This window comes from Halichoerus grypus, chromosome 7 (genome assembly GCF_964656455.1).
Source record: "Halichoerus grypus chromosome 7, mHalGry1.hap1.1, whole genome shotgun sequence".
Lineage (NCBI taxonomy): Eukaryota > Metazoa > Chordata > Mammalia > Carnivora > Phocidae > Halichoerus > Halichoerus grypus.
In genome coordinates, this window is record NC_135718.1 from 76,989,872 (window position 1) to 77,012,481 (window position 22,610).

Below are 22,610 nucleotides of genomic sequence, written 5' to 3' on the forward strand. Positions count from 1 at the left end.
AGTTTCGCACTTCTTCAGATATTATTAAGCTACAGCCCCAAAGGCAACATTTGATTGTTATAAATGTTTAATTTGGTTGTTATAGTAAATTTAAAAAATTCTAAGTGAGTTATCAATATTTAAAAATCGGGAGGTTTCATATAAAAATTCAGGTTTTAGCTTCTCAAAAAAAAAAAAAAAAAATCAGAGGATCTGGCACCACTGGGCCCAGTACTTGGGACATTGGTTTGTTTTTATCTTCTAACCTGAGTTTAGAACAGAGCCTGCTACTCGTACGTATTTGTTGTGTGAATGAGGAAACAGTTTCCTTAAAGTCTACAGTATACTCCCCATCACATTCCCAGGCGCTTGGTAAGTGTTTGGCACTAAATCTGTGCTAAAATACATCCCCCAAATGCACCAGCCTTCAGGAACTTATGGATAGCTCATTTAATTCTCTTAACACACGTCTGTTCATTAATTCAGTCACATATTCATTCAACAAACAGCAACCGAACATCTAGGATATACCAGGCATTGTTCCAAGCATGCGGGACATGAACAGAATTGGCAAAGGTTCCTGCCCTTTGTGGAGTTTACATTCTAGTCGGAAGAGACAGATAAACAACAAATCTTTTAAATAAATTGTATCATAAGTTAGAAGGTAATACGTGCTTTTGAAAAAAGAAAAAGAGCAAAGGGAACAAGAGGCCTTGTGGAGGGGGTAGGCTGGGCAGCAGATGCCAGTATGAAACGGAATTTTCAAGGTAGGTCTTACCTGAAGCCAAAAATGAAGCAAGGGCTTGAAGGAGTTGAGGGAGAGGAGAGAGATGGTGCAAAGGCCCTGGGGTAGAAGCACCACGTGCTTGAAAGAGAGCAAGGCAGCTGGCTGGAGGAGGCCGGCCAGCCCAACACTGGCCGCACCATGTTCTGGAGCTCCTCGCTCATCAGCAAGCATCGTGGGAAGCAGGCCAACGATGACTTCAGGTGTTAAAGATAAGATAAACACTGGAATTTGGAGGATCAGAAATAAATAGCAGAGAATGCCAAAGGCGGACGGGAAGTACTCAGCATCATGCACCAATAACACCTAAGTTCCCTTTGGAAGCGGAGGTTCGAGGCGCACGAAGAACAAAGGCAGCCTCTGCGGCCGGCCTGGCTGGGAGTCTTGGCTGCATTGTCCACTTGTCGCTCATCCTTCCTGGACCCTCCCAGGCTCCCCTCCCTCCTGCACAACCGGGCTCATCACTTTGGAGTGGCCCACAACCAATTGCAAACATTCACCAGGAACACCGGCTTCAATCTCAACTTGCTCCCTAGCCTCCCTCCACCCCAGGGGAGCCCACATTTCTGTGACTTCATAAATCTGAACCACGGCCCACAGATACATTTAACCTGTAGCGCACCTCTCGAGAGTTCTTTTTGCTTTAGAGCCCCCTGTCTTCTTGCCTGGACCTCCAGCCCCTTTTCCTCTCTGTAGCTTCCACAGACACACCATTTTCCTCTTTCAAGGACTTTTTAAAGAAGAAGAGGGGGAGTGTCTGCCTTCCATGAATCCTGGCACTCAAGGGCTTGGGGAACTGGTCAAAACCATATATATTCACACTGAACACATGCAGGCCAACTCCTGTCCAGCGAAGGGGTACCTCCTGGAAGCAATGGAACAATTCCCAACCATGCCCAGGGCGGATGGGACAGAAAGTGGGTCTCGCTCATGAGTGGCCTGGGAGGGGGCAGGAACCCTCTCCTAGCTGACACCTCACAGCTCTGAGTTTGTGAGAGTTTATTCTCCCTCTGTCCCCACAGATTTACAGCCCAATAGCAGAATTCCTTTTGAATTTGGGGTCCCAACTGGCTCTCTCCAAATCTCAACTGCTCCTCCCCCCCAAAAGCAATGTGAAAGCAGCTCTATGAGGCTGCTTTTGCATTAAAAACCAGCCGCTGCGGCACCTGGGTGGCTCAGTCGGTTAAGCGTCTGCCTTCGGCTCAGGTTATGATCCCGGGGTCCTGGGATTGAGTCCCACATCGGGCTCCCTGCTCAGCGGGGAGTTTGCTTCTCTCTCTGCCCTTCACCCCACTTGTGCTCTCTCTCTCCCTCAAATAAATAAATAAAATCCTTAAAAACAAATAAATAAATAAATAAAAAGAAAAACCAGCTGCAGATAATGCCAAGAATGAAGAAGAAAATATCTCGCCTAGCACACTGTTTATCTCATGACCTTTTACTTTAAGTCCCTTAACTTTCTTTTGTGTGTGTCTGTGTGCGTCTGTGTGTGTGTGCGTCTATGTGTGTGTGTGTGCTTTTTTTTGTGGCTAAGCTCAGAATTCTGACCCACTTCCATGCACACAACCATATTTTCCAGAATACAGGGGCATCCAGCAGGCAATGAGCAGTCTCCTCCGAGAGCCAGCACAAAGAAGAGGCAGCCAGGTGAGCTCCCGGGCGTGGCATTTGCTCGCTGGCACTCCCTCGGACCAGACTGCTGGGGTGAACTGGAAAAGCAGGAGCACACTGCTGGCCAGTGACACAGGCTGGGAGCACCTCATGCCACCTCCCGGGCTATCATTTCTAACTGGCCGACCAGCAGCCTTTCCTGTCCCCACTGGGTTAGAGTTCATGTTTTTCAGGAACGACATGGGGCAATTTACTATGGTGGAGATAAATAAAGGAAGTGATCATCAGCTAGGCTGTGAGCTACAGTGTCATCATCTGATTTAGAGAAAAGGAGGTAAAGGGTCATTCTCATGCCTTAAAGGACACGAGCAGAGAGGAGCATCTCCCAAGTCACTCTCTTGCAGGTTGGGACTGGCTTCAGGAACGAAATGACCTAGGCCCACACGTGCTGTTCACTTCAAAAGATTTAAAAATTCAGACATTAAAACCAAAGATTACTTTCTCTTATTCTCCTCTGTAAATATCTGCAAATCAGAAATAAGCTGATACAAATAAATATGCCTTTACATATAAGATAACACCTTATTTGTACTAAACCATTGAGAAGATAAATATGAAACTGGATAAGAATATTAGAAATAGTTTTATTGCATTTTCCCCCTATACTTGTAAGTACCATATGGGAGCACCTACCAGATGGCAGGTGCTCGTCTCTTAGCCCTAGAGGGATAGTCCAGGTTAAACATACCACAATAGTGTGGTTTAGATTTGATCAATCAGCAAGAATGCAGTTGCTACAGGAAAGGTTATTAAATAAATTACCACTCTGATGCATGTTTTAAATTACTTCAAGGTAAGTCTAGGCTACATTGAAAGCTATCAAGTCTCATTTTGGCCATAAAGTAATTATTTCTCATAGCATAATAGCATTTTTGTCCTGACACCAGAATGAAATGGCTGGGGACCTTTAGCACCAATGGCTCAGGCTTTGGGGCCATATACACCTGTAGGAGAATCCAACTTCCACCATTTATGAGTTGGGAGTGCTACGACATCTTTTTTTTTTTTTTAAGATTTTATTTGTTTATTTGAGAGAGAGCACAAGCAGGTAGGGAGAGGGAGAGAGAAGCAGACTCCCCGATGAGCAGGGAGCCTGGCTCGGGACTCGATCCCAGGACCCTGGGCTCATGACCTGAGCCGAAGGCAGATGCTTAACCGACTGAGCCACCCAGGCGCCCCTATGACATCTTATATAACCTTCTCTGTGTACTTAATCTTCCTCTATTAAATAGGGGGAAAGAACACCTTTCCAGAAGAACTCGACTGAACTTAAATATATAAGAGAGATATATGTAAGGTAAAACATAAGGTAATAAATAGAAGTTCTATTACAGTTCCTGGCACGCAGTAGAAAAATCAAAGAAAACCAGCCCCTTCTCACATGAGGTGATTAGGGAAGTGAGGTTAATTGCCTCTGTCTCCCAGTGTTGATTTCTGTTACAGAGATCAGAGATGATTGATGTGGAGGGACTTGCTTCATTGCAGTTAGTTTTTGACAGACACTCTCAGTTATCCACCCAGCAACTACTTGCCCCCCATGCCCGCCATGTTTTCCTTGCCAGCAGGCACTAACCTCACCAGAGACCTTCCCGTTCCCAGTGTCCCTTGCACTCAGGACTAGTTGGCTAGTTGGTAAGTGACCAAATCTTGGACAATGGGACCAAAAGGGGGAATACTATTGGGAGGACTCTGTGAGAGGTTTTCATCTCTAATACCAGGAGACATTCTGGAGAATATGTATGTGCCTTCTCATCGGCTGGACATGTGTCTTCATGCAAGACTTGAAATGCAACTGCCATCTTGCAACACGGGAGTCAAGCCTGAGAAGCTCTTGGTGTGCCAAAGGGTGGAATGAGGCGGGATTCTTGTTGAGGCTGCCGAGGTGCCGAGTTTTACCCTACAACTATCCTCCTCTGAACTGCTGTTACCATATAAGATATAAGTGCCATTGTTTGGGACACTCCCAGGATTCTGTAAGATATTGCCTTATTGATATAGGGTTTCTCTGGCAACATAATGAACTCTTCAGCTATGTAATTCCTTCCAATGGCAAAAAGTAGTGATTCTGTATCACTAAAATAATAATAATAGAATTCTGTAAGATTTAACCATTTTTGAATATCTCCAAGATATTACATTCTTCTTTGATTAAAATGTAATTACTATTTAACTCTTTCTTGATGAGTCAACCGTATTTCAACGTACCTGCCCATAGCAATGCTTTGCTCCATTTCTCATTTGCTCTTATATACAAAATCAATTAAAAAAGAACTGCTTTATTTAACTTCCCTCTAACTTGTCTTTCTATCCTTTTAATTTTAGCTCACTGATGAAATAATTTACACTTATTTGTAAAATTAAAGTTTAGACTGGACACGGATCTCAAGGGGTCCCCCTGTGAGTAAACCGTATGCTGATTATAGTGAAGGTGCTACATGATTTCCAAACTGGCTACACAAAGACCATTTTCTTACTTTTTTTTTTTTTCCTCCACTGTCTCCTAGATAAGAGCAAGGTGAGTTCTGGGCAGGTGAGGGATTATTGTAGCACTATATATCCTTTAATATAGCAAAAGAGCTATCATCATCATAATGACTATGAACAGAAAGCTTTCCTTCCCTGGTTAACTGGAATAACCCGCTAACCCTCACCAAAGCCTGAACAGATAGGGGGCATTTGAGCCTAGAGATCAAATGTGCAACCTCCAGGGTCAGACCACCTGGGTTCATATTCTGACTCCAACCACTAAATGCAGGATGGCAGCTTCTCCAGCTGCAAAGTGGGGTTGAGAACAGTAAGTAAGGAAAAGGCTGTGGATGCCTATAAAACATAGAGCACGATGCTTGGTGCTAACAAATGACCACACCATTATCTGCATGTTACAGATGAGGAAACAAGAGTCCAGAATAGGGGCGCCTGGGTGGCTCAGTCGTTAAGCGTCTGCCTTCGGCTCAGGTCATGATCCCAGGGTCCTGGGATCGAGCCCCACATCGGGCTCCCTGCTCCGCAGGAAGCCTGCTCCTCCCTCTCCCACTCCCCCTGCTTGTGTCCCCTCTCTCGCTGTATCTCTCTCTGTCAAATAAATAAATAAAATCTTTAAGAAAAAAAAAAAAAAAAGAGCCCAGAACAGATAAGTAACCTGAGCAAGGGGTGGAGCAGGGACTCAGAACTAAGTGCATAGGATTCCCGAGTTCAAGCTCAAGCAGCACATGATAGTTGATGGTGAAATCAGGGCAAAGTCAGATCCTTGGGGCTTGGATAAGAATGATAGGATTTACTGCAGAAATGAAAGTTCACGCCTTTAAAATCATCTGACCCAGGGAATATACATGGAGGTGGTGTGGGGGGGTGGGGCAACTGGGGAGAAACTCCTTTATTTTTAAAGATTTTTTATTTATTTATTTGACAGAGAGAGACACAGCAAGAGAGGGAACACAGCAGGGGGAGTGGGAGAGAGAGAAGCAGGCTTCCCACTGAGCAGGGAGCCCGATGCAGGGCTCGATCCCAGGACCCTGGGATCATGACCTGAGCTGAAGGCAGACGCTTAACGACTGAGCCACCCAGTTGCCCCTATGAGAAACTTCTAACTACTGACTGGAGTGTTTTAATGGTTATTGTATTATTCAGGTTTTCTGCTTTCTCCTGGAGTCAATTTTAGTAGCTCAGATTTTCTATTTTTCCCCCATTTTATCTGTTTGTCAAATGCAGATAGTCAGTGTTCTCTTCAGATGTTTTAAATTATTAATGGGTCATGGGGTGCCTGGGTGGCTCAGTCGGTTAGGCGGCCAACTCTTGGTGTCGGCTCAGGTTCTGATGTCAGGGTTGTGAGATCAAGCCCCATGTTGTGCTCCATGCTCAGCATGGAATCTGTTTGAGATTCTCTCCCTCTCCCTCTGCCCCTCCCCCCGCCCCCTGCTCTCTCTCTCAAATGAATAAATAAATAAAAGCTTTCCAAAATAAATAAATAATTAATGGGTCTGTAATTATAGTTTTCATTCCTAATATTAATTATTTGTGGGTTTTCTTCTTTCTTTCTGGGTTAACGTTGTCAGAAATTTAGCTACTTCATCAATGATTTCCAAAGAATCAGCTTTTGGGCTAGTTTTTCCCCGCAACCTTATCTGATTAATTTCTGTTCTTATTTTTATTATCTCATTACTTTCACCATCTTTAGAATTAAGATACCACTTCACTTATAGCTTCCTGAGGACTGTTCCTTGTTTTCTATGTTTCGTGATTTTTCAGCAAATGTATTTAAGCAGAGAAAAGAGAGAAAGGAAATTTCAGTTCGGCATTACAAATATCTGATTCATAATCTTGTCTATGCCAAAAAAAGAAAAGAGCATTCATTCCCTTCACTTGTTTTATAGTCTGTGGATTGACCACCTGGAATATGGAGTTGAGAAATTCAAACACATAATTATTCTACCAAGACTCAGTTCAATTCAATTATGTGCTGGTTTTTAATGTAAGTTCTAAATTGTGGTTTTCAAAAGGCATTTCACATGCACATAAATGTGCTGATTTAGGATTCTGTTTTTTTTTTTCTTAATGAGATGATCCAATTAATATGCATCATAAAACACTTAGAAAATGAATCTGAGGTATCAGGGAGAAACTCACTTTTGTACACAATTATTTTGTCATCCTAAAACCATACGAGCATGTTAATTTTGTTATTTTGCTGTTGAGGTACTAAAATTTCCTGGAAATTATGCCTTCTAAATATAAGCCATCCAAAAAAAAAAAAAATTAAGCCATCCGTAAGCCACTAAGCTTTAATGTATACTTGAACATACTTCCCTTTTTTTTGCTGCAATAAGCTTGTAACAAAATACTATCCAGGAGTTATCTAATTCGATGAAGCATAATGAGTCAGAATAAATTTTAAAAATAACCTCATTTTCTTGCCTGCCAGTTGCCTGAAGCTCAGAGATACAAGGTCAGTCCTTGGGCATTACGAATCCATTTTATTTAATTTTCATAGATTTCCTAAGGACGGTCCATGACCAAGATGAATTGAGCCCAGCACTACTACTCAAAAGCAAAAGCTGTCCTCGAATACTTCTCAAGGAGCTTTTCTCCAATGCTCCCCGACCACAGGAATTGTAACAGTTCGACACGTTCCCGTGGACAGCGGCGATCACATTTTCGGTTTTGTACTAGACAATCTCTTCGACGCAGCAGACCAAAACAAAATTGGCTGTGTCCTTCCATAGTCTTGCCTGGCAGGCAGTCCATTTAAAGATGCTGAATGAGCCCCTCACGCTGCCAAAGTGGTTAGCAGGGGCCCGGCTGGCTTCTGCGCCTGCATGCTCACCACTCACCCGCTTCCTAGTTTCCCGCCCTGTCACGGACATCCCCCTCCTCTACGTGGAGTTTCCTCTGACTGTGGTTCCCAGGCCACCTGCACCGTAATGACTTGGTAGAGGAAGAGAGCGCCTGCCACAAGAAAACAGATTTCCAGATGCCACCAAGTCAGATTTTCTGAGAAGATTGCCCCACAAATCTCTATTTTTACCAAGCAGCCCAGCAGATCTTGATGCACATGGAAACCCGAGGCTCACATCAGATAAAACTGCCCTAAGACGGCTACCAATGACCTCCTAAAAGCCTGGCCTTGACCAGCTGCATATTCCCTACCGCAGAAGGAGCTCCTGCCTAGACCTCTAGGAAGTGGAGGTGTCCCCCCACACCTGTCCTCACCCTGCATCTCAACTATTAATTTTCTGTCTTTCCCGTTAACATACCTTTATGCCATAGGACATGACTGATGCTTCATCCGAGCATTCGCCCTGTGTCTTCAAATGTCTTCCATACCCTTCCACCAGGACACCCAACTGTGATTTCTCACTCGGTACGTTCCACGGCTAAATGCATCTTTCCTACAAATATTGCTGGCTCCAAGGAAATCCAGCCCTTCATTTATTTGTACAACATTATTTATTAACGACAGTCTGTGCTAGGAGCTAGTGATACAATGGTGACCTAAGAGACAGATCATATCCGATCTTACAACACGAATATTCTGCTAGGGGCAGGGTGAGGCAGAGACGTGTGGGAACTGCTACAAAGACAAAATACAGGAAACAGAGACAGTTATACACTTTTTTTTTTTTTTGCAAAACAATACCTCAGAAACAACCGCGTGTCTTCCTCAGTGCAAAGGGAGGCAGTGTTTTGCCCCATTATCGGTCATGTCAACTTTGATCTCTTGTTTTAAATCATGTCTGCCAGGCTTCTTCCCTGCAAAGATACTAATTTTTCCTTCGTAATTACAAAGTATCTTTAGGGAGTTACTTCGAGAATCTGCGAATACACCTCGGCCCACTAACTGTAGCATCCAAGATGATTCTTGCCTGAACAATGATTAGTATGGCGTCTGAGAATGGCAAATTTTCTATTTCCATCCTCCCTTTGACATTTCTTAGTTTAGGTGGCATTTTTGGTTGAAGGTTGTTTAGTTTTTGTACAAAGTGTTTACATTTCAGCCTCTTAAATGGTTCCATCTCTTCTTTACGGGATCTGGGTTTTAAAGGTCCTCAAACCCACTAATGCCAAAGAAACTTCCTAAAATATGTCCACCTATCTTTTCTTCCAGTACTTTTACAGTTGGATATTTCTGAATAAATACATTTGATCTGTGTGGAATTAGTTTTTTGTAAGGAGTAAGACAAGGCTACAGTTTCCTTTTACCACTAGGCGGAATGGCCCTGAAACTCCTCGATTGCACTTAGCTTCTTATTTAACTCACAACTTTGCCCCATAAGGTGATCTGGCCAAACTAGGCACTTAGTACATATTTATTAAATTAAACTGGTCTCTGCCAATTACACCTCAATAAAGCTGAAAGGGGGAAAAAAAAGGTCTAGCAGCAATGGATAAAATCATAGAGGAGAGGAACTGGCCCTCCACAGGATAGGAGGCAATTGTGGATAAGGTACCCCAGATCTGGACTGAGTGGTGAAATGACTGAAGAAGGATAAATAGTTATTGAGGGAGATTCTGAGGAAAAGACATAGACCTTGGAAGTTAAGCGGACATACTGAGGTCTGGGACAAAAGCAGGCAAAGATACTGTCAATGCTGGCGCTGGAACGGCAGATGGTGGTGCTTCTGACTCGCACAGAGGAAACTGAGTGAACGGTACCAACATCTAATCAATTGCACAACCCCTGCCAAAACCGGGCAATAGCCCCCCTGTGTCTGCCGCCTCCCTGAAGTCCACAGCCAATCTGCCACTGCACACACACACACACACGCACACACACGCTCATGAAGAAATGTCAGACCCACCCACATGGAGAGAGTTTCCATAAAACAACTGGCTATCGCTCTTAAAAAGTGTCAAGATGATGAAAGACAGAGAAAGACTGAGGCACGGTTTCAAATCAAAAGAGAACTCGGAGAAAAGACACCTAAATGCCAGGCACGATCCTGCAGGGGATCCTGGACCAGAAGGATGCTGGGGAAATGTGAATAAGACCTGTGCATTAGACAGTAACAATGTGACAGTATTACTTTCCTGATTTTGATAACTACTGTGATTATGTAAGCTGTTAATATTTGGGGAAAGGGGGGGTAAAAGGTATACAGAAATTCCATGTACTATTTTTGCAATTTTTTGGAAGTCTGACATGATTTAATTTTTTTAAAGTCTGACATTATTTTAAAGCATTGTTTTTAATGCTCAGTTAGTACCTTAAAATTAGTACCTTAAAAATCCCTCAGAAAGGAAAAGGACAACAAAAGGAAAAGAGTTCCTATCCCTTGTGACAGTTATAACATCTATCGCTTCTAAAGCATAGGGAGCATTTGCAGAAAAATAAGAAAGAGATAGAGTTGAATAAAAACAGGCAAATGGAATGAACAAGTCACAAGAGAAATATAAACAACTAAGTAATATGAAAAATGCTTCATTTTTCTAATAATTAAGAAACCACAAATTGGAACAAGACATCTTCATTTATTTGATTGATAAAATTTGCACGATTGATCATACTAAACATTGATGAGGACTGGAAGAAAAATTAGCAATTTTTTAAATAATATGCATTCCTGTTGACCAAGCAATTCCAATTCTAAGATGTCCCCTTAGGCCATATTAATATAACACACACACACACACACACACGCACACACACACACACACACACCTCCCTCCCTCTCTCTCTCTCATCTCAGCATGGTTTAAAAATATGAAAATTTAGGAAGTAAAAATATCCACCAAAAGGGTGTTACTTAAAATAAAGAATATCTCTAGCTGATGAAGCCATTAGAAAGGACTCACACCTACACGCACTGAACCAGGAAGATGTCCAAGTTCTAGCATTATTAAGTGGGAAAAGAAGCCAGTTGTAAACTAACACATAAAGTATGACTCCATCCTTTGATGCTCATACATATGCAGTTAATGTATATTGGCATTTGCAAGAAAAAAGTCTGAACAACACACACTGAATTTTTCCCAGCTGTTCTCTCAAGGATGGGATCATGAAGGCCTTTCACGTTCAATTCATTCATTTCTGTACAGTTTGTTACCAAGAGGTATCACTTCATAATCAGATAAATTATACTTTCGTGACATCTATCAATTTTGAATAGGTAGCTCCAGATTTTAATCCTGGCCCTGCCAGGTTCCAGATATGTGAATTGGGGTAAATTACTCTCTGAGTCTGTTCCTCCAGTCCAAACAGAGCTTAATTGTGCCCTTCTTCCTTCACAATATTTTTAAGGTAGTGGGTAGCTGTAGTAGTTTACTCAGGGGCTTTCTAAACCCAGAGGAGCTGCCCTGGCCTGATGGCCGAGCTGAGTGCCGGGAAGAGCACGGAACTGGCTACAGGCCTTTAGAAACACAGAGAAATCCGCTGCATAAACCCTTCAGTGTCACTTCTGCCGAATTCAAGGCCCCAGGTGCTCCCCCTTGCTCCCTTCTGCCTTTTGGTGACAAACCAGTTGGCTTTGCCTGCCTCTTCCTTAATTCTCTGTTTCTGGACCAGATGCTGTGTGTCCCGAGCGTGGGTCTAACACTTGTTTGCATCAGGTTAGTCCCCGGCTCAACAAGGCACACTGGTAACCTAGTGCCTACCAGCAGAGGTCTAAATACCCTTCCTTGGAGGCCCTTCAGTGCCAGAGACCTGACCGCTTTTCTTGGACACGAAGAGACTTTGTATCCCATTGCTCCCCACCGTATGTCTCCCCGCTACTTCCCTCTTTGATCAAACCCTCTTTGCTCCATCCCAACATCTGCCATTCAGGATGTGCGATGTTCCGTCTAAATATTCCCACCAATCCTGTGGTTTTCTGATTCCCTCCATCCAAAAAGTGGTATTAATAAGAAAATGAAACACAGTATATACTGCCATTATAAAAACTCCAAGATGGCCTTACTGTATACGTTATTACTTAAAAGTAGAAATACAAATCTGAATATGAAATCAGATCTAGCTCTTTAGGCTTCTTTTCTCTCAAAGTGTGGTTTATTGACCATCCGCACATCAGAATCCTCTGCAAAGCTTGTTAAAATGAAGGTTCCCGGCCCCACCCAAACTTACTGAATTATGTCAGTGGGATGGAGGCCATTTTGGTTTTTGGAGACTAGTTAAAGACGCATCACCCCAGTTATTTAACTAAGTCTTTCAATAACGTTATACTTGGCAACAGAAAAATAACTTTTATGTGATAAGAATGTGATAGCCATCTACATGTCTTTAAACCTGTATTTTAATCTCATGGATTTGATAGCCATCTACATGTCTTTAAACCTGTATTTTAATCTCATGGCTTTTCCATTAATTGGAAAAACAAAGTTCTGCACCCACTAATGATTCCAAGTGATTTTCATCTTTTTTGTTTTGTTTTGTTTGCTGAAAGTACTATCTTGATTCAGTGAGCCGTTTCTCTGACCCATTTTTACAAAAAAGAGCTGATTTCAGGCCTCTCTCTTCTAATTTTGTTCCACGCATCCTGTCTATTTGTTTCTATTAAAGAAAACTTATCTTGTGGAACAGTTCATAAACCAGCCTTTCAAGGACAAAACAGACTGGAAAAAGAACCTGAGTCAACCTATCAGAAGATTGAAGCATGAACCCACAGACATAAAGGCCTCTCTACATCTCTTCTTCGTGGTTGAAATGCACATTTCCGGTGTTAAAAGCTATGGCTCTAGCAACAGGGTGAATAAAATCACAAGGTCCTTAGATGAGCTGAATGTAACCATAAATGCGATTACTGATTCTAGTTTTCTTTCTGCCTTTAACTAAAAGGTGCAGAGCTGGTTGTTGCCCCAGCCATTGACGTCTGAAATGCTATGCTCATAAGCGACCCACACTGCAGCTGCTTTCTGAGCACCTGCAAAGGAAAGCAGACAGGCAATGTTCACCCTGGGCCAGGAAGGGTTAATAATGAGTCATCACCGGCCTCCTGTTTCCAAATGACCCAGAGGGTCATCAAGTCAAACAATCAAAATGAATAATTCCTGATGGGTCCCTGAACAGTTATCTCTTTTTTTTTTTTTTTAAGATTTTTTTATTGTTATGTTAATCCCCATACATTACATCATTAGTTTTAGATGTAGTGTTCCGTGATTCATTGTTTGTGCATAACACCCAGTGCTCCATGCAGAACGTGCCCTCCTCAATACCCATCACCAGGCTAACCCATCCTCCCACCCCCCTCCCCTCTAGAACCCTCAGTTTGTTTTTCAGAGTCCATCATCTCTCATAGTTCGTCTACCCCTCCGATTTCCCCCCCTTCATTCTTCTCCCCCTGCTATCTTCTTCTTCTTTTTTTTTTTCTTAACATATATTGCATTATTTGTTTCAGAGGTACAGATCTGAGATTCAACAGTCTTGCATAATTCACAGTGCTCACCAGAGCCCATACCCTCCCCAGTGTCTATCACCCAGTCACCCCATCCCTCCCACCCCACCCCCCACTCCAGCAACCCTCAGTTTGTTTCCTGAGATTAAGAATTCCTCATATCAGTGAGGTCATATGATACATGTCTTTCTCTGAACAGTTATCTCTTGTATGATCCTGAGTTGATTCTCTGGTTCAGTTACTATGATACCACTAAGCAAAAGTATAGCAAAGGTTTTAAAAAACAAAACACCAAATCCACCGGAACTCAAATTCTTTCATCCTTAATAAGGGTTTTTTTTGTTTGTTTGTTTTTTTAATTTAGAAAAACGTTTGTCTCTGGTGCTCTTTCGCTCCCTGGGAGAACAAGGCCACGGGGCACCTCGTTCAACCTCCTGACTTGCTTGGCATCTTAGGGGCGGTGGTGATAACCCCAGGCTACTGAAAGAGGGACTGATGAGCTAGCTTGGCCCACGAGGGCAGGAGGTGTGGTGAGAAAAAAAGTGCTTGCCAGCCGGCTCCTCCCAACCCACAAGTAGGCTCCCGGAGATCAATCCGAGGTAGGAAGCCTTCCAGGCTCACCACGGCCACAGGTGGAGACCCGTGGCCGTCCCACCTTTTTTTCTTTATTTATTTTAATTTTTTTTATTTTTTTAAAGATTTTATTTATTTGACAGAGAGACACAGCGAGAGAGGGAACACAAGCAGGGGGAGTGGGAGAGGGAGAAGCAGGCTTCTGCCGAGCAGGGAGTCTGATGTGGGGCTAGATCCCAGGACCCTGGGATCATGACCTGAGCCAAAGGCAGACACTTAACGACTGAGCCACCCAGGCGCCCCACCTTTTTTTCTTTAAATCAGGTTTAAACTCACAAAACCCTAAAAACAGTTCCTTTAAAAAGAATTGAACTTTAGGGATGCCTGGGTGGCTCAGCGTCTGGCTTCGGCTCAGGTCATGATCTCAGGGTCCTGGGATCAAGCCCTGCATCGGGCTCCCTGCTCAGCAGGGAGCCTGCTTCTCCCTCTCCCTCTGCCTCCCTGTCTGCCTGCTTGTGATCTCTCTCTGTCAAATAAATAAATAAAATCTTTAAAAAAAATAAAAGGAATTGAACTTTGGTTAAATAAATGTATAATTGATATAAAAATTAAATCAAAGGATGCAGACAATATTTTTAAAGAGATTTAAAAATTTTCCTCAACTAAATAGTGCCCATTAACTTTTTACAAGACCAAGGAAAGCTTTTGCCTCCTTAGAAAAAAGCAATACCAGTTACAGATTTCTGGAAGCTATTTATAAGAACGAAGAATTACAAGAACTAATGTAATGCTAAAATATTGAAATCAGTGATGATGTATTCCATCCTAAAGAAGCCCTGGCGGAATTACGGATTTTTTACTCTTTGTTGCTCTGGCAGTCTTCCCACCTATAATTAAAATGTGGCCTCTTAAAATTAAACATAATTACCTCAACACGACAAAAAATAGCTAAAATTATTTTGCCATTACTCTCTAAAATATTCTGAATACACATGGTTGTTGTTTTAAAGATTTATTTATTTATTTTAGAGAGAGCCAGTGAGCGGGGAGGAGGAACAGAGAAAATCTCAAGCAGACTCTGGCTGAGCACGGAGCGTGACGCGGGGCTCGATCCCATGACCCCAAGATCATGACCTGAGCCAAAATCAAGAGCTGGACACTTAACCAACTGAGCCACCCAGATGCCCCCTGAATAACAATGGCTATGAAATGTCATCATAACTCCACTGCGGCTCAGGAATGGAAGACATATGAGACTCTGGGGGTGTAGAGATGGGCATAGGTGGTGGATGGTGTTTTCCAGAATGCTGATATCTTCCCAATAATACAATATACACATACTCATTAGTAACATCTCTCCTCCTCATACCCAGTGACTCCTTACATATACTGTGTCTCCTTAACATAATGTATGATATAGTATTTATTATATAATGTATAGAGATGTATATAATACACGTCATATATAGTATATACACTGTATAAACCCTATATACCCTATATTATACAAATACACAGTATTACATTATATAAATAATATATAATGGATACATTATAGTGTTATGCATTCATTAGGGAGACGTATCCTCTCTGCCTCCAGCAAAGAATCACTGAGTATAAGGAGATGTAACAAATGGATATTCCCTGCATATGTCACCTGTCAGAAACAAAAAAAAGCCTGTTTTTCAAGCACATGTGAAAACGCACATTGGAACACCTCTCAATAAAGAACTTCATGAAAAGGGGCGCCTGGGTGGCTCAGTTGTTAAGCGTCTGCCTTCGGCTCAGGTCATGATCCCAGGGTCCTGGGATCGAGCCCCGCATCGGGCTTCCTCCTAGGCGGGAAGCCTGCTTCTCCCTCTCCCACTCCCCCTGCTTGTGTTCCCTCTCTCGCTGTGTCTCTCTCTGTCAAATAAATAAATATATAAATAAAAATCTTTAAAAAAAATAAAATAAAATAAAGAACTTCATGAAAAATCACGATTCCCCAAAGACCAAAACATCTAGGAAAACTAGCAAAAATTCTGTACAACAATCTAGGTATTCATTCTATATTGGAGATGGCCAATTCCACAATGGAAATGACTGGCACCCTGAATCTCCAGGGGACCCGCACCCATGTTTCCTGCCCCAAGTAGCATGCCGAGCACCGTGCATGCAGGATAGCAGACAGCCCTGTATACACGTTATGAAAGCAAGCCCTGGGGTCGTTGTCTGCCTTTCACTCCCAGCTATGACCCTGAGCCTCTTTGTACTCAATTTTTTACTCTGCAAAATGATACCTATTGCATAAGGTTGTTTTATGAATTAATAATAACAACACATACAGCACTTAACGTCATGTCAGAAACTTCTAAACACTTTTCATTTACACCTACTTTATTCATTTAACCCTGCTCCAAACCTTATGAGACAGAAATGAGTATCTCAATTGAAAAATGAAGAAACCAAGGCTCAGAGAAATTAGTAACTTGCCCAAGGACACACAGCTCGTCAATGGCAAAGAATCCATGTTTCTAACCATGCCACCATCCTTGAGATGACATGTGTTAAGGTTTTGTACAGTGCCTGGTACTTTATTTATTAATAAATATCTGGCCAGTGTTTGCAAGATTCTGAGGTTACACCAGGGCTCAGCAGGAAAGGATGCTGTGATCAACTGGAGGGGGAACAAGTGAGGTCATGGTCATGGTCAGGTGCACTGACCCTCATCCACATATGACATCGGTCTGACTGCCTGACATTCTCCCTTGTCCGTTCGGTGTCATTGGGATGCTACGTCAGGCCATCATTATCTGCCACTAGATTCTACCCCAATTCCCTTCTTCTACAAATCCACTCAAGTGCCAAATAGCCAGGTGCCAAATACTCTTCTAAAAGGACGCTTTTGTCACTTACTCCTTTCAATGAACCGACCTTGAATTGGCCACCTCGTCTAATCAAAATGCCACACCCTGGCTTTCGAGGGCCTTAATAAGACATGGAAAGAACATTCCTTTAACTCAGGTTCAAGTGATCAATGCCTACTTACCAAACAAATCCTTAATAAGAATGGTTATGCTTAGGGGCGCCTAGGTGGCTCAGCCATTAAGCGTCTGCCTTTGGCTCAGGTCATGTTCCCAGGGTCTTGGGATTGAGTCCCGGGATCGAACCCCGCATAGGGCTCCCTGCTCAGCAGGAAGCCTGCTTCTCCCTCTCATACTCCCCTTGCTTGTGTTCCCTCTCTCGCGGTCTCTCTCTCTGTCAAGTAAATAAATAAAATCTTAAAAAAAAAAAGAATGATCATGCTTCATTACATAGAGAACAGCAGTGTTGATGTTACTTCAAAACCACAGTGATAAACAATGTTTTATTTTACATATTTATTTTGAACATAGCCCAATAGAAAAAAATTTTAAATGTTGAAGGATCTCATCTGACTTTTGTTCAGAATGAAACAAGCTTGACTGAAAGACGTAAAGGGAAGGACAAAGAGAAAATGTCATTATTAATGTGCACTCTAATGTTAATATCCAGGTAAATTTCAGACAGCTTTCTAATCTTTCACTCTGAAACTAGATCATGAACCACAGGGTAAACTTCTAAGGATTGGGGATGGAAAGTCACCCTATTTAAAAAAAAAAAAAAGAAAGGTATAATACCCTTAATATTCAAGATCAGAGAATACACCCATTTCCAAGAATACCTTGAGAGGCTAACCAGAGCAAATCAAAACATACGAATTATTTGTACTTATATCCAGGGGCTGCTTTTAATAAATCTAAGTTACTAAGTAACCAGCAGTCTGAATTAATATCTCTAAGGCAATCACATCAATGGACAAACATAACATGGATTTAATTTAAAATTTAAAAAATCAAACAACATGGGTTTTGAAGACTTAGCAATTTGCCAAATGTTTAATTGGCTCTTCTACTTAGCATGAGGAGATACAGGAATGTACCAGAAGTTCACCTGATTTGCTTAGAAATGCAAATCATTTCTGACAAAAGCCACATCCAGATGTAGCCACATCCAGATTATTCCTGAGTTGAACATTCTGATGTCAACTCAGGATTTCTGAATGGCCACTCACATGTCCAACTGGACAATTCACAATTTCAGATAGCTGGGATGAGCAAGTCAACAGGTACCAATACATTGCTGTTTGCTTGCTTTTGTTTTGTTTTGGAGGGATTCTTACTGTTCCTTTGGTTGAGGAAGTCAGTCTTAGTTGAGTGTATCAACTGGGCTTCAATTGGATGAAATGATTGCTAATTCATACCAAGTTATGGCTAAAAATCATCCATACTAGAAGAGGTGATAGAGTTAAATTGGGAAGATAAACATTTTAGAATTGCTATTCATGTAACAAATATTTATTGAGCAGCTGTAATCCATTAGCCTAAGGGACCAAAAACTCACTCACATATTCTCAAGGATGACCATGAGTCATTTCTCATAGTTTCAACCCAAGTTACTTACAAATCCCTCACAGTGCTGAGAAAAAAATGCTAGCTTTGGACACAATCATAAACCCAGCAGATTAAAATGTAGTCTAACTGGTAAATGTATCCTTCCAGGTAGGCAGCTGGGATTCCTGGGCACCTCTCACATTCCTCCTGCCCCCCCATATTTTGAGCAAGAAGTACCAGGCTTTTCTTCTCTGTAAAAGGCAACCTCATGTCCGGGATTGTACCTGTAAGTAGGCTTGGGAAGGGTCCTTAAAGGAGGAATATGAACCAAGCTGTGTTAAGTCCTATGTGCCGAAAGTAAAAAGAGGTAGCTATTACTAACAATTCCCTAACTATTTTTATCTGTCTTTTCAGGAGCCAACCCCAGAGACATTCTCCTCTCCAGGAGAAACCTGTCTGGGGAAGATACCCTGGGGCTATGATTCTGCCATTTCTTCCTCCAAGCCTCTCACCGGTAATGGGTCCTACCAAAAGACCCAAGAGTAGGCAAGAAACTGGCCCCCGGAAGTTGGCAATATGAATAAAGGGCTAGGATTCTCTGCCTGATCATTTAAATGGTGCTTATTTCACGAAAGAATATAAGAAAGCACATTTCTTCTTAAAATTCCCAAGAACCGGCTCATACAGAAATGACAGCTGAAGCATATGCAAAAACAGATTCCTGAGGGGCAAACTATTTGCTGTCTATATGCTTGGACAGAAAACAAGCAGCCCCTTCATTTTCTAGGTAGATTCCAGTAACATTTCATGTCTTTGAATGAAGATGCTGCAATGGAGAAAATGGGAAACAAGAGGAGCGTCTTTCTCAAAGGCACTAACCTGAATTAGAAAGAAACAGAAATATTTAGAGGGTAGCTACACAATGCCTACAAGACTGCCAACCGAAAGGAGGTCTGGAAAGAAACAGAACACAGTGGCTTAATCTCTGTGTAAAACCACCATAGAAAAAGTAATTCTTCCCCTCCCCCTCACCCCCGACCCCCAATCTTGGAACAGGAAATCAAACATCCAGGTGTAATTTAACTGCTGGAACAAATCTGCCATATTGACCTTGACAGGGCCTTGAATCATGAGATCGTAAATCCGCACCCTAGATAGCCACGATCATTTTGGACACCCCTAAAACCCAGGACTTCGTTTCATTCTCAGTGATTAGCAGGATGTTTGGAAAGCAGGGTGCTCGCTGGGGCTTACTTTGAAAGATGTCTGTTGTACTTACATAAAACACTGATTTCCAGAAAGCCAGCCCTCCCCCCACGCCAACCAAACACAAGACTTTCTCCAATCCTCTCGATCAGGTTCTGTTTCCTAAACAACTTATTACTTATACAACTTTAATTTTTTTTTCTTTTCAGTAATTAGAGCACCTTAGGCTCTTGGATCCGCAGCGGGGGTTGTTTTAGAGAGTTTTGGAAAATTATGTCTCAGCCACATTCCACTTCCTTTGTGGACTTCATTAAAAGGCTTTGGTTAAGGCTTCAATGATCCAGGTGAGGGGACGTGTCTTAGAGTCGCTGAGAGAAGGCACAAAATCAAACACCATCTAGAAAGGCGCGCCGCTCGTCCTACAGGGGTGAGGGTCCGTTTGTGCAGCGCGCCCCAGAAGCAGAGCGGCGGTCCTTCGGGACGCCGGACCCTCCCCCAGGCTGCATCCCCAGTGGGAATCAGAAGCACACTCGCAGAGGTCGCCGCCGGAGTCCCGCCCCGCCACCGGCAGCCACGGCTTCCTGCCTTCCCCATCAAGGTGAACGCAACCCCTAGGGGCCGGCGGGGGCCGCGCCCCGGCAGCGCGGCGGAGGCGGCCGCTCGCAGGACCGCCAGGAAGGAAGTGAGCCCCGGCAGCGCGCCTTTTCTCCCCGCCGAGCAAAGCCCGGGACCGGACGCCGCGGGCGGGAAAGGGGCCCGCGGGCACCTGCCCCCCCCCCGCCCCCGCCGGCGTGCACCCTCGCCCCGGGCCGGAGCGGGCTCACACTCACGCACGCGCGCGTCCACTCACCAGCAGCCCCCGGTGTCCGGAGCCCGCGTGGGACGGCGGCTGTCCCCGCGCCTGCCGTGTGGCCTTGGCATCCGTCTGGCCGCTGCAGCCCGGGCCGCGGTGGCTTTTGCTGGAAGGGCCTGCAGCCGGGTGATGTGCCCCCCCCCCAACCCCCGCCCCGCCCCGGTGAGGAGCGCCCGCTCGCCGGCCTTGGCCGTGCGGTCCCCGCTTCTCCGCCGCGCCCCGCTCTCCTCTTCCGCCGCCGCCCCTCGGCGGCCACGCTGCCCAGAAGCCGCACCGAGCAGGTCCCTGTGGAACCCACGCGCAGGCCGGCCGACCCGAGCCTGCAGCCGGCCCCGCCGCCGCCGCGCTGGTCCCGGCCTCCCCGGCCCCGGGGCCCTGGGCGCCGCCTCCGCCCCTGCCTCCGCCCCTCCTCCGCGGCGGCGGCTCCCGCATTCTGCAGAGAAAGCTCGCGGGTGGCAGGCAGCGAGTCCCCGCGGCGGGCCTAGGGCGCCAGGGAAACCACCCGCAGCCACTTTCTCCAACGAAACGCTGCGCGTCACCTCCCCAGCCCGAACCCCTGGGACTCTTGTGCGCCACCATGGGCTTCACCCAGGCGGCCCCGAGAGGGTGCCCTTTGAACGCTGCGGTGTACGCGCGCCCCGTGCAGCTGGACGTGGCCGTGACCCTCGCACGGGAGTCCGAGGAAGGCTGGCGCGTGGGTGGAAACCCCACTTAGTCCTCGTGTTAGGAATTCGCCTGGAGGGTCATCCATAACTCACCCCCACCGTGAAACGCGTTAGTCCTCTTCCTTCCCCCCCACCCTCCGGGTAACGCGGACGAGTCAGCTACCTTCTGGTATCGTGTTATTATCCTGTGGCGCGTTTTTTAGTATGGTCCTGGCACTGTGTCCGGCACGATCAGCGTGAAATCTTTCATCCTCTCCACAGCCTTATGAAAAGTGCTCTCACGTTTCCCGTGATTGCGACCCGGAGAAGTAATTTGTCTCTGGTTACCCACTTAGAAAGTAGTACGAGTTATGATTTAAATTCTGATCTGACGTCACTACACGGTATTTCTTTCTGTCGCCCCGGCAGATTCTATGAATTTATAAACATTTTACAAACACTGCTTCTGCTGGAAGAAACACAGACACTGTTCTACTTTTCCCGAATTTGGGGAGGAGGTTATTTCCAGGAGAAGTGATTGCAGAGACATGTAGTGAAACATTGGCTTTTCCTAGTCTGCTTTTCCTGGGGAGACCAAATTTCCAGCCCTGCCTCTGGCCCCAGCTGAGCTTCTGAGCCTCAGGCATGCCCCCACCTTCTTAGGCCTCATCTCCCTGTTTCGGTTTTGAAAATGAAGAGGTGTGACTCTTGGAGGCGGCCTGCAGCCCTGATTTTTGAAAAGCGATGGGGTCATTGTTTTTCTCATTTTGAATTTAGTTCCAAATTTTAAAATCAGGAAATTTCACAAAAACGCTGACTCTTGGTGGGTTCTGAGAAGTTGAAAGAATTGGCAACGTTTGGTTCATAGTGGGTTCTAGCAACCATCAGCTGAAGCCAAGTCAGAGGTGTCCCCTTGACTCTGGGATGATGCTCTTCAGTTTTCCACAGTCTCCACCACTCCCGTTTGCCTCATGCCACTGACATTTGAAGATAGGATAGACATTTGAGTTTGCAGTTCTGGACTAGATAATCTCATGACCCACTAGACAATCTAAAAATTCAGTTGTAATTAAAAGATTAATCAGATTCCTAAAAAATATTATGAAACAAAGAATTTTACATAAATATTTATAGTGGTCATTGATCAAGGTCTTGCTACCTAGAATCCAAATGATCATAAAAGCCAAAATGGCCCAGTACTCACTGTCTCCACCCCCTAGGATCCCTGGCACCATCATGTGACCTCAGTTCAGCCCATCAGAGATTCTTATCCAGGTCTTTGAATCCAGAGTCTGACTCAAACAGGAGACATTTTAGAAATAATGTCATTATCTATGAAGTGATGTTTGTGCTCCTAAGCAGCAGTGCTAGAGGTAACAGACATGTCCAATGGCAATACCAAGCAGTGTCCTATGTGGACTGGGTGACATGTTCTGATTCCAACCACCCTACCTATTTGATGAACCTGATGCTCTAGCCTTCCTGTCTGTTTTGGTTTGCTACCTGCTGGCTTTCCAAGACATTTCTCTTCTGATTAAGTGATCAGAATTGGTTTCAGTGTTGGCCACCAAAACTCTGATCCAGTGACTTTTGGGATGATCCGGGTCTGCCTCCCTTTCACTAATTGAATTAATCAAAAGTGGGCAAAAGTGTCTTTATTCAACTTTTATCTTGGAATTTTAAAGT

General features: G+C 44.1%; 1 protein-coding gene across 6 annotated transcripts in view; it reads right to left on the minus strand.

Moving 5' to 3' along the window:
• Positions 1 to 21,287, minus strand: part of STAMBPL1 (STAM binding protein like 1) — a 49,023-nt gene extending 27,736 nt beyond the window's left edge. The window contains exon 1 of one of the 6 annotated variants that reach the window (XR_004913134.2): positions 20,278 to 20,657. The gene's annotated coding sequence lies outside the window, so the exon portion shown is untranslated. Of the gene's footprint in view, positions 1 to 8,184; positions 8,457 to 20,277; positions 20,658 to 21,038; positions 21,066 to 21,108 lie in introns of those variants that run through there. The other 5 variants (XM_036079346.2, XM_036079348.2, XM_036079345.2 and 2 more) reach the window with 5 other exon arrangements.
• Between the last annotated feature and the right edge of the window lie 1,323 nt (positions 21,288 to 22,610).